Source organism: Myotis myotis, unplaced genomic scaffold, assembly GCF_014108235.1.
Source record: "Myotis myotis isolate mMyoMyo1 unplaced genomic scaffold, mMyoMyo1.p scaffold_m19_p_4, whole genome shotgun sequence".
In the NCBI taxonomy this organism is placed as follows: domain Eukaryota; kingdom Metazoa; phylum Chordata; class Mammalia; order Chiroptera; family Vespertilionidae; genus Myotis; species Myotis myotis.
Genome location: NW_023416346.1, coordinates 93479287 through 93492293, shown reverse-complemented (window position 1 = coordinate 93492293; position 13007 = coordinate 93479287). Strand labels below are relative to the sequence as shown.

Genomic DNA, 13007 nt, shown 5'->3' with positions numbered 1-13007 from the left:
CTTCCAGAAAGCTTGTTTCCTTCTTAAAGAATCCCCACTAAACTCAGTAGTGACTGGAACCCACTTTACAGGATAAATTATGCAACAGGTATGTGAAATTTGGTGACTATAACATTTCTATTGTGCTTATCATCTCCAGTGTTCTAGATTTGTAGAACAAATGAATGGGATTATTAAGATCCAATTGGACAGGCCTTCTTATAAAGATGGCAAAGTAAGTAAACACAGTGGTTGACTCCTTTTAAGGACTACATCAAAATTACAACCAAATTATTAAACTACCACCATTGAGAACCACCTGAAGACTAGCTGAAAAGAACTGTTATAATTAAGGATATAAAAAAGGAGCCACATTGAGTCTGGTAAGAAGGGGTGGAGAAGTGAACCAGACATCATAAATCCACATGTGGTAGTTAAGAATTGGGAGGGATATCTCGCTGTAGGCGTTCCCAGTGAAAAGTGAGGGATTCCAGTCCCACGCCAGGATCCCCATCCCAGAATACCAGTCCGGAGAAGTTCGTACAAAACCTAGTTGTGAAAATCAGTGAGGATTCCACCAGGGTGAGACTGAGGGCTGCTGGAGTACCAGGAATTTCTCTTAAAGGACTTGCACACAAACTTACCCACTCTTAGGTGCATTCCAGCAGCTCAAATGACAAGGACATGCTGGGGAGGGGCTGAATAGTCGGGTTTCAGAGGGAAGATTGAAGGGGCAGTTCTCTCTGAACATTTTGTTCCTTTGTGGAGTCCTCCCTACACAAAGGCAGCAGGTGGGTGCCATTGTTCTTTTTGTTTGTTTGTTTTTTTAATCCTTACCTGAGGATAATTTTCCATTGATTTTTAGAGAGAGTGGGAAGGTGAGAGAGAGAGAAATATCGATGTGAAAAGACACATTGATTGGTTACATCCTGCATGGGCCTGGGCCAGGGAAGAGCCTACAATGGAGGCATCTGCCCTTGACCAGAATCGAACCTGGGACCTTTCAGTCCACATTCGATGCTCTATCCCAGAGGTCAGCAAACCGCGGCTCGTGAGCCACATGCGGCTCTTTGGCCCCTTGAGTGTGGCTCTTCAACAAAATACCACGTGTGGGCGCGCAAGTACAGTGGGATTGAAACTTCGTGGCCCATGCACAGAAGTCAGTTTTTGGAAAAGAGATAGACGAAACAAGTATATAAGACAAGTGTGGATGGGAGAGTTAGAAGGGGTCGACCTCAGCGAACGTACCTCAATCAGATTGAGGACGTTTTTAGCAAAGGCTAGCTTAGGAGTACCCTAGTCAAGTTAATAACGATGTACCTACCTATATAGTTTAAGTTTAAAAAATTTGGCTCTCAAAAGAAATTTCAATCGTTGTACTGGTGATATTTGGCTCTGTTGACTAATGAGTTTGCCGACCACTGCTCTATCCAATGAGCCAAACCAGCTAGGGCTGCCATTGTTCTTTTGAACACCTCACTACAACCCAGCCTGCAGGCTCAGGGGATGCCAAATCCAAGTCTGCATCAAAATCACCCCACCCTGTTGATTCCATGAGAACCCACCCTAGCCAACTTGCTCATAGACTGAGACCTCTTTTAGGTGCTGTTACTCATAAGCAGTTAGCTTCCACACATGCTTTAGATTTCTATAAAATTTCTAAAAGGCCTACAAACCCCCCAAAAATAGCAGCTAGCCACATCTTACCCTGTACCACTTGGTAAGTGACCCCCAGATTGGAACTAGAGGCAGCCAGCCTCAGTTCACAGCATAGCCTTTCCTAGGTGCCTCCATGCCTAGCACAAGCAGCTACCAACTGCAGGTCACTTTGCTGCCTGTGCCAGACTGGGCACAAGCAGCCTGCACTGGAACCCCTCTCAAGAGGCTCCAGAAGAAACAAACCCAGTGACTGGCTTCAGACACCAGAGTACCATCCAATTAGCTCCACAAATGATACACCGAAAGGGTGGACTCGTAAAGCACCAGAGCTCTGCTAAAGCCAATCCTACTCTGTGGGGTCAGCCACACACAACAGCTCGTCCACTGTTGTTATGGCCAGTCCTCACAGCCAGTCAGCCTGGGGGTCAATTCCACCCACTGATGTGCCAACAACAATCAAGGCTCAACTACAACAGAATGGCTTTTGCTCAATTTTTCAGCTGGTCTCTATGACCATCCTCAAAAAGCCTATCTGTCGAATGGGATTTGCAGCTTTTGTGTCCATTATTTATAAACTGTGTCCATGAAGCCTAGATGTTGCCTCAATGGGTAGGACTTAATTTCCCCCCTCCCTGCTGACATTCCCCAAGGGAGAGATAATTAATACCAATGGCCAGGGATAAAGGCTTTAGCTTTGATTCATTTTTCATAGTGCCATTGGGGCATGGCCCTATAACTTTAAGTGGTGTCTTTCAAACATTTCTTATCACAACCCCTATAATAAGAAATACACTTTACATTATTACCAAGCACACATACACACTACTTATATAGTATATACATATCATATGTATACTATATATGAATGAAATGTTTCAAAAATATTTAATTTTACTGTGTGATAAATTATTTTATATATTTTTAAAATGCTAGTCATGACCCACTAAGTTTATTTTGACCATCCACAATAACTCTCAATCTATGCTTTGAAAACCACTGCCTCAACTGGATATTAGATGATATTAAGAAATTATTCAAAAAGGACAAACAACAAAATAAAATAAATAAATTGGGGGAGATGGCGGCTGGCAGGACAGCGGTGTGGAAGAGGGTATGAGTGAGTGAGGGAGTGAAAGGGGTGTGTGTGGTATGTGTGTGAGTGAGTGAGTGAGTGAGTGAGTGAGTGAGTTACAGTTAAATCCTGCAGGAGTATCAGGGGCTGGCAGACCAGACTCTCCTGGACAGGGAGCCCCTGTCTCAGCTGCTGACACTGCCCAGGCTTCAGGGCTTGGGCAGGGAGTTCACACCATCTTGAAGGGGAGAGTGGCCTCCACTAGGAACACAGCCTTACCACCACCCAGACTGGCCTTGGATACTGCCGGGGAACCTGAAGCCATTCCAGCCAAAGTCATACTGTCTCTCCCGCAGACCTGCAGACCCGAGGACATCCACCTCCAAGGGCATACAGCTCCCTCAGTAGAAACTATGACTCCCTGCTCCCTGGTGGCCCACGTGTGGACACTGTGGTCACACCACTCCAGCATGTGGACAACACAACCCCACCACCCCAGCAAGCAGCTCCTGGGACCATCTGTAAGCCGCCGCTGTGTGCACGCCACTCCAACCAAGGGCACACAGCTCCCCCAACAGAAACTAAAACTCCCCGCTCCCCAGCAGCTGGTATTTGGACACTGCGGGTCGTGCTACACCAGCACATGGGCCCCACGAGCCCGCCACCCTGGCAGGCAGCTACTGAGACCCTCTGTGAACAGCCACTGCACATTCACCTCTCTAACCAAGGAAGTACAGCACCCCTCCCCCACCCAACAGAAACTGCAAGTCCCGACTCCCTGGTGGCCAGTGTCTGGACACAGCAGTGAGCTACTGAGGGCTCACGTACCCAGACAAGGTCATGCTGTTTCAGCCACAGACTCAGAAATTCCTGCATCCCCAGCTGTTGGCTCCTAGACCCCTTCACAATTCGCAATGTGAAATGAACCTAGCGAGAGTACCACTGCCTCATCCATAGACTATGGGATAGCAGCCTCCCATTGTCATGGGGTCTGAGACCTTCCCAGTGATTTGCAGATTGATGCTACCCCAGCAAGAGTCACAGAACACTGGCCAGAGTCACACTACCTGACCACTTTCTCCAAGGTGGTAGACTTTGGTATTTCACAGTGAGTGCATGCCAGTGAGACCTCAGGCAACCCTTTTCACAACAGCCAGAACCATGAGCACATCCACAACAGCTTGCATGACAAGGCTAGGGCCGACTCACAATGTCAGGCAACCCATGACGAGACTTTATCTATGAACAAGAAACTAACATTCAAGACCTGACTACATCAGGAAAACTCACATAGCTCAAGTAGGGGACTCCACTAGAACACCAAGCTCAGGAGATCTGAGAGACTGCACCACTGGGTCCCAAAAATCACCAACTACATAGGACCACCCCCAAAAGAACCTGGGTAGCAAAGCAGTTGGATCTAAGACATAGAAACAATTAAAACCTTACAAGCAAAATGGGTAGACAAAGATACAATCCCAAAAATAAAGAAAAAGAGGAACCACAAGAAAAGGAATTAAGTGAAATGGAGGCAAGTAATTTGTCACAGAAAGAATTCATAGTAACGGTCATAAGGATGCTTAATGTCTGGATGACAAATGCACACAACTTAATAAGAATTATAAAGATCAGAATGAGAATTTCACCATGAAAATAAATAAAAAGGAAATGAAGAATGACATAGCTGTAATAAAGAACAAAATGGAAAGCTTCAACAGTAGAGTAGAAGAAGCTGAAGATCGCATCAGTGAATTAGAAGACAAGGTACAAAAAAACACCCAAGCAGAGCAGTGACTGGGGAAAAAAACAACAAAAAACTTAAAAAGCAGGAGGAAAGCTTAAGGGAGCTTTGGAACAACACAAAATGAAATAACATCCACATAATAGGAGTGCCAGAAAGAGAGGAGCTGAGCAAGGAAAAGAAAACTTGTTTGAGAAATGACAGAAAACTTCCCTGATTTGGGGAAGAAAAAAACTTACACAAGTCCAAGAATCACACAGACTCTCAAACAAGATGAACTCAAAAGACCGAAAACAAGATACATCATAATTAAATTGGCAAACATCAATGACAAAGAAAGAATCTTAATGGCTGCCAGAGAGAGACAGAAGGTTAACTACAAGGGATCTCTACTATCAACAGATTTCTCAACAGAAACACATCAGACCAGAAGGTAATGGAATGAAATATACAAAGTGGTACAAAGCCAGTGACTGAATCCAGGAATACTATACTCAGAAAGGCTATCATTCAAAATTGAAGGTGAAATCAGGAGCTTCACAGACAAAAAAGGCTATGGGAGTTTATTATACTGAGCCATTAATGCAAGAAATCCTAAAGGGACTGCACTAAAAAGAAGAAGTAGAAAGGAAAGAAGGAACACAGGCATAAAGAATAAAAATGGCTACAAACAAGTACCTAACAATAATCACCTTAAATGTAAATGGATTAAATGCTCTAATCAAAAGACATAGGGTAGTTGAATGGATAATAAAACGTGACCCATTATTTGCTGTCTACAAGAGATCCACCTCAGAACAAAGGACTCACACAGACTGAGAGTGAAGGGATGGAAAAAAAAATGTCAGGCAACTGGAAAGGAAAAAAAAAAAGCTGGGGTACATTACTTATATCTGACAAAATAGACCTCAAAGTGAAGGCCATAGCAAGAGATAAGGAGGGCCACTTCATAATACTAAAGGGATCAGTTCAACAAGACCATATAACTCTGGTAAACATATATGTACCCAATAGAGGAGCATCCAAATACATAAAAAGATTTCTGGAAGATATCAAGGGAGAGATCTGCATGAATACAATTATAGTAGGGACCTTAATACCCCATTGACACCACTGGATAAATCCTCTAAACAAAAAATCAGCAAAGAAACAGCAATGCTAAATGAATCACTGGATAAGATGGAATTAATTGACATCTTCAGAACATTTCATCCCAAAGCAACAGATTATACATTCTTCTCAAGTGCACAGGGGACATTTTCAAAGATAGACCACATATTGATACACAAGCAGAGCCTCTTCAAATTAAAGAAGATAGAAATCATAGCAAGCATCTTCTCAGATCACAATGGCATAAAATTAGAAATCAACTACAATAAAAACAATGAAAAAAATCAAACACTTGGAGGCTAAATAGCATGCTATTAACCAATGATTGGGTTACGAAAGAAAGAGATCGAAGAAGAAATAAAAAGCATGCTGGAAACAAATGACAATGACAGCACAACAATCCAAAATCTATGGGACACAGTTAAAGCAGTCCTGAGAGGGAAGTTCATAGCTCTACAGGCTTACCTCAAAAGACAAAACAAAAAATGGTAATTAATTATCTAACCCTACAACTCAAAGAATTAGAAAGAGAGCAACAAGAAAAGCCCAGAGTAAGAAGAAAGAAGCAAATAATAAAGATCAGAATGGAAATAAATGATATAGAGACAACAACAACAGCAACAACAACAAAAACACAATAAAAAAGATCAATAAAACCAAGAGCTGGTTCTTTGAAATAATAAACAAGATTGATGAAACTCTACCCAGGGCCACCAAGAAACAGAGAGGACCCAAATAAACAAAATCAGAAATGAAAGAGGTGAAGTAAAAACTGACCCCATAGACATACAAAGGATTGTACAAAATACACACACACACACACACACACACACACACACACACACACACACACACATACTATAAACAACTCTACTCCAGCAAACTGAACAACTTAGGCAAAATAGATATATTCCTATAAAAATACAATCTTCCAAAACTCAATCAGGAAGAATCAAAAAATTTGAATAGGATGATAACTACTTATGCAATTGAAGCAGTAATAATAATAATAAAAAAACTTCCAGTAAACAAAAGCCCTGGTCTAGATGGTTTCACAGGGGAGTTTTACCAAACATTCAAAGAAGGGCTAACACCATCCTCTTCAGACTATTCCAAAATATCCAAGAGGAAGGCACACTTCCAAGCTCTTTCTATGAAGCCAGCATTACCCTAATCCCAAAACAAGATGAAGATTCTACAGAAAGAGAATTACAGGCCAATATCTTTGATGAACATAGATGCTAAAATCCTCAACAAAATTCTAGCAAATCGGATGATCCAGCATTACATTAGAAAGATCATATACCATGACCAAGTGGGATGTATTCTAGGGACACAAGGTTTGTACAATGTCTGAAAATCAATAAACATGATACATCACATAAACAAATTAAAAGACAAAAATCACATAATCATATCAATTGATGCAGAAGAAGCATTTGACAAAATTGAACACCCTTTGTTGATAAAAACTCTAAGCCAAGTGGGAATAGAGGAATGATACCTCAACATAATAAAAGCCTTATATGACAAACCTACAGCAAAACATCGTATTCAATGGGCAAAAACTAAAACCATTTCCCCTAGGAATAGGAACAAGACAAGGATGTTCATTTTCACCACTCCTGTTCAACATAGTACTGGAAGTGATAAGACAAGAAGAAATAAAAGGAACCCAAATTGGAAAATAATAAGGAAAACTGCCCTTATTTGCAGATGACATGATACTATACATAGAGAACCCCAGAGACTCCACAAAAAAACTACTAGATTTAATAAATGAATTTGGCAATGTAGCAGGATACGAAATTAACACTCAAAAATCTATGGCATTTTTATACACCAATAGTGAACTCACAGAAAGAGAAGCGGAAAAAAATTTCCATTTACTGTTGCACCAAAAAAATTAAGATACCTAGGAATAAACTTAACTAAGGATGTAAAAGACCTGTACTCAGAAAACTACAGGACATTGAAAAAAGAGATAAAGACATAAACAAATGGAAGAATATACCATGCTCGTGGATTGGTAGAATCAACATCATTAAAATGTCCATACTACCCAAAGAAATCTATAGATTCAATACAATCCCCATTAAAATACCAATGGCATAAATCACATACCTAGAACAAACTCTCCAAAAATTTATACGGAATATAAAAGAACCTGAATAGCCATAGCAATCCTGCAAAAGAAGAACAAATTTGGAAGGATCACAATACCAGATATCAATATATATTACAAAGCCACTGTTCTCAGAACTGCCTGGTAATGGCACAAGAACAGACATATAAACCAATGGAACAGGGCAGAGAAACAAGAAGTCGACCCAAGCCATTATTCTCAATTATTATTTGACAAAGGAGGCAGGAGCATACAATGGAGTCAAGATAGTCTCTTCAATAAATGGTGTTGGGAAAATTGAACAGATACATACAAAAAAATTGAAACTAGACCACCAACTTACAAAATTCACAAAAACAAACTCAAAATGTATAAAGGACTTAAATGTACGATGGGAAACCATAAAAAGCTTAGAAGAATCCATAGGTAGCAAAATATCAGACATATCTTGTAGCAGTATCTTCCCAGATAAAGCTCCAGGGCAATGGAAACTACGAAGAAAATAAACAAATGGGACTACATCAAAATAAAAAGCTTCTGCACATCAAAATAAACCATCAACAAAACTTTAAATGGGCCCACTGCATGGGAGAACATATTTTCCAATGTTATCACTGATAAGGGTTTAATCTCCAAAATTTATAGGGAACACATACAACTTAACGAAAGGAAGATAAACAATCCAAGCAAAAAATGGGCAAAGGACCTAATAGACCCCTTTCAAAAGAGGACTTACAGAAGTCCAAGAGACATATGAAAACATGCTCCAAGTCACTAATCATCCAGGAGATGCAAATAGAAAGGACAATGAGATGCCATCTCACACCTGTCAGATGGCTATCATCAACAAATTAACAAACAAGTGCTGACAAGGATATGGAGAAAAAGGAACCCTTGTGCACTGCTGGTGGGAATGCAGACTGGTGCAGCCACTGTGGAAAAGAGTATGGAGTTTCCTCAAAAAATTAGAAATGGAACTCCCATTCGACCCTGTAATTCCACTTCTGGGAATATATCCCAAGAAACCGGAAACACCAATCAGAAAGGATATATGCACCCCTATGTTCATACCAGCACAATTCACCATAGCTAAGATTTGGAAACAGCCTAAGTGCCCATCAGCAAATGAGTGTATTAAAAAGCTGTGGTACATCTACACAATGGAATGCTACACTGCTGTAAAAAAAAAAAAAAAAAAAAAAAAAAAGAAAGAACTCTTAAGATTTGCAACAGCATGGATGGATCTGGAGAGCTTTATGCTAAGTGAAATAAGCCAGTCAGAGAGAGATAAATATCACATGATCTCACTCATTTTTGGAATAAAATGAACAACATAATCTGGTGAGGTAAAATAGATCCAGAGACACAGAAGCATGGAAAAGACCATCCATCCTCAGAGGGAAGGTGGAGGGGGCAGGGTGATGAGGGAAGTGAGAGATCAACCAAACGATTTGTATGCATGCATATAAGCATATCCCATGGACACAGACAGTAGGGGGATGAGAGAGAGCATGTGCTGGGGATGTGGGAACGACTGGGGAGAGGTCAATGGGGCGGGGGGAAAGGAGACATATGTAATACTTTAAACAATAAAATAAAAAAACAAACAAATTAAAAATAAATAAATTGGGCATGACCATTAAAACCTTTGTACCTCAAAAGGTACTACAAGGAGAGGGAAAAGGCCACCCACATAATGTGAAAAGATATTTGTAAATCATATATCTAATATCTATAATTCATATGAATAAAAATACATATGATAATCTCTCCAGACTATTCAGAATATAAAGAAATCTTACAACTCAACAATAAAAAGAAAAATAGCTCAATTTAGAAATAGGCAAAGAATATGAATAAACATTTCTATAAAAGTATATACAAATAGCTAATCAACACATGAAGATACTCAACATCATTAGTCATTAGGGAAATGAAAATCAAAACCACAATGGATATCATTTCACACCCTTGAGGGTCCCTGCAATCAAAAGATGTAAAATAACAAATATTGTTTTTGAGTAACCAGTGTGTCACCAGAAGACAACTGTTGTGAAAATAATAGCTATATCTAAGGCAAAAGGGGAAAGGGAAAACCTTTTATCAACATCATAATCATTGGGCACATGGGGTCTGGCAAGTCTACCACTCCTCATCATCTGATGTACAACTGTGGTGGGGTCGACAAAAGAACCATCAAAAATTTGAGAAGGAGGCTGCTGAAACTGGGAAGATCTCCTTCACATGTGCCTGGGCCTTGATAAATTAAAGGCTGTACATGAGCATGGCATCACCATTGATATCTCCCTATGGAAATTCAAGACTAGGAGATACTATTTGACCATCACTGATGCCTCAGGACAGAGATTTTATCAAAAACATGTTTAGAGGCACAAGTCAGGCTAACTGCGCTGTCCTGGTTGTTGCTGCTGGTGTTGCTGAATTTGAAGAAACTCCAAGAATGGGCAGACCTGTGAGCATGTCCTCCTGACTTACACACTGGGTGTCAAATAACAAATTGTTGATGTTAACAAAATGGATTCCACTAAGCTACCCTTCAGCCAGAAGAGAAATGAGATCATTGTTTAAAAAGTCAGCACCTACAGTAAGAACCATATGATTACACTCATATGTGGGATATAAAACTTAAAGCAACAAACAACTAGAAAAACAAACAAAAATTCATGGACACAAACAGTATGGCAGTTACCGGAGAGAAGGGGGGTGGGGTATTAAAGGGTAACAAATAAAGGTGACGGAAGAAGATTTGACTTTGGGTGATGGACACACACTGCAATTTATAGATGATGTATCATAGAAATGTACACTTGAAACCTATGTAATATTTAAAATTTATATTTAATAAATTTGGGGGGTGATAGTAGTTAATAAGATCATATAGATTTCAAGTGTACATTTCTATGATACATGGTCTATATATTGCATTGTGTGCCTACCACCCAAAGTCAAATCATCTTCCACCACCATATATTTGGCCACCTTTACCCTTTACTATACCCCATCCCTTCCCTCTGGTAACCACATGAATTTGAGTTTTATAGCCCATGTATCAGAGAAATAAGGTTCTTAGCTTAGTCAGAAACCTATATAATTTTATTAAGCAATGTCACCCCATAAATTTAATTTAAAAAAGAAGTCAGCACCTACATTAAGAAATTAGCTATAACCCAGACACTGTAGGTTTCTGCCAATTTCTTATTGGAATGGTGACAACATGCTGGAGCCAAGTGCTAATATGCCTTGTTTCAAGGGATGGAAAGTGACCTGTCAAAATGGCAATGCCAGTGGAACCACACTGCTTGAAGCTCTGGATTACATTCTGCCACCAACGCATCCAACTGACAAGCACCTGCATCTGCCTCTCCAGGATGTCTACAAAATTGGCAGTATGGGTACTATCCCTGTGGGTCAAGTGGAGACTGGTATTCTAAAACCAGGTATGGTGGTCAACTTTGCTCCAGTCAACATTACAACTGAAATAAAGTCTGTTGAAATGCACCATGAAGCTTTGAGTGAAGCTCTTCTTGGAGACAAGGTGGGCTTCGATGTTGAAAACATGTCTGGCAAGGATGTTTGTCATGGCAATGTGACTAGTGACAGTAAAAATGACCCACCAATAGAAGCAACTGTCTTCATAGGTCAGGTGGGTATCCTGAAGCATCCAGGCCAAGTCAATGCTGGATATGCATCTCTACTGGATTGTCATACAGCTAATATTGCAATTTTGTTAAGCTATAGAAGAAGAAGGATCATCGTTCTGAGAAAAAACTAGAAGATGGCCCAAAGTTTTTGAAGTCTGGTAATGCTGCCCTCATTGATATGGTTCCTGGAATTCTGCAGGAAGCCGCCCATTGTCTTCAATGCATTGTCTTCACTATCAGAGAAGTGCAAACAAGGATCCTGGAATGCTGGTGAACCTTGAACCCATGGCAAGGGCCAGAGTTATGCACTAATTGTCTAGTCCAGACAATGGGGGCTCAAGCTATTTCCTGATCAAATAGTCTCCGAGTAAATCCTTCTAATATTTACTGACCTTTAAGATAGTCTGTCTGCTACTGCAATTGCCTGCCTGACTAAGGGCTTTATGTGTATCCAAAGTTGAATAAAAGGTTGGCGAAGCCTGGGCACCAGTGGAAGTCCTTCCCTTTGAGTTGGGCTTGCCCACCTGGCCCCCAATATTTCCCAATTATTTCCTTTCTCGTCTCTTTCATTTGCGTGTGGCCCCTCCTCCAGATCCTGAACCCTGAACCACGTGGGACATGGGGGAACATTCACAGAATTCCCATCTGTGTCAAGAACTTCCCTGACTATCCTCTGGGCTGTTTTTTGTTGGTGGTGAAATGAGACAGATAAAAGCAGTGGACAAACTAGAGCTGGCAAAGTCACCAAGTCTGCCCAGAAATCTCAGAAGGCTAAATGAATATTATCTCCAATATCTGCCATCCCAGTCTTAACCACTGGTGGAAGAATGGTCTCAGAAATGTCTGTCTCAACTGGCCATTTCAGTTTAAAAGTAAAAGACTGATTAATGATTACAATGCACCATAAAATCTTCAAAAGGAAAGGAGAATGTTTTGTGGACCATTTTGTGTGTGTGTGTGTGTGTGTGTGTGTGTGTGTGTGTGTGTGTGTGTGTGGCAGTTTTTAAGTTATAAGTTATTAAAATCAGTACCTTTTAATAGAAACAACTTGATAAAAGATCTGCCACAGAATTTTGAGACCCATTAAAAGAAAGCTTAATGAAAAACTTGTGTCTTCTTTTGGTCAACACTGTAACTTACTATTGCACTGCTTAGGTAAAAGGCTTAAGAATCACCCATAACAGAAAAACAGAACGTGGTGGTCTGCAGGACTGGAGAGAGGAAGAGTGTGAGTGAATGAGGGAGTGAGAGGGCTAGTGTGTGGACATGTGTGTGTGTGTGTGTGTGTGTGTGTGTGTGTGTGTGTGTGTGTAGGTGTGTGTGAGGGAGAGCCCATTCACACAGGAGTCTCAGTGGCCAGCAGTTTGGGATCTCCTGGCCAAAGAGTCCCTACTACTGCCACAGGCACCTCCCTGAAGGGGCTCAGGCTTGGATACCACATCTTGATGGGTTTACAAGGTCCTCCTTGGGAGGAGGTTTCAAGGAGTGGCAGCAGCTAGGAGCCCAGTCTCAACACCACCCACACTAGCTGTGTCCCAGGCCTGAACCCAAGGGCACCCTGCCCCGGAACATGTGAATGTGTGCACCAAGGACACAACGCACCCTGCTGCAGACCCCCAGTCCACACAGCTAAGAGATCGCCAGCTGGACCCAGAGTAT

General features: G+C 41.0%; 1 pseudogene; it reads left to right on the top strand.

Annotated features, from left to right (window-relative positions):
• The first annotated feature begins 10045 nt into the window (after positions 1–10045).
• Positions 10046–12127, top strand: LOC118654596 (annotated as a pseudogene).
• The last annotated feature ends 880 nt before the right edge of the window (positions 12128–13007 follow it).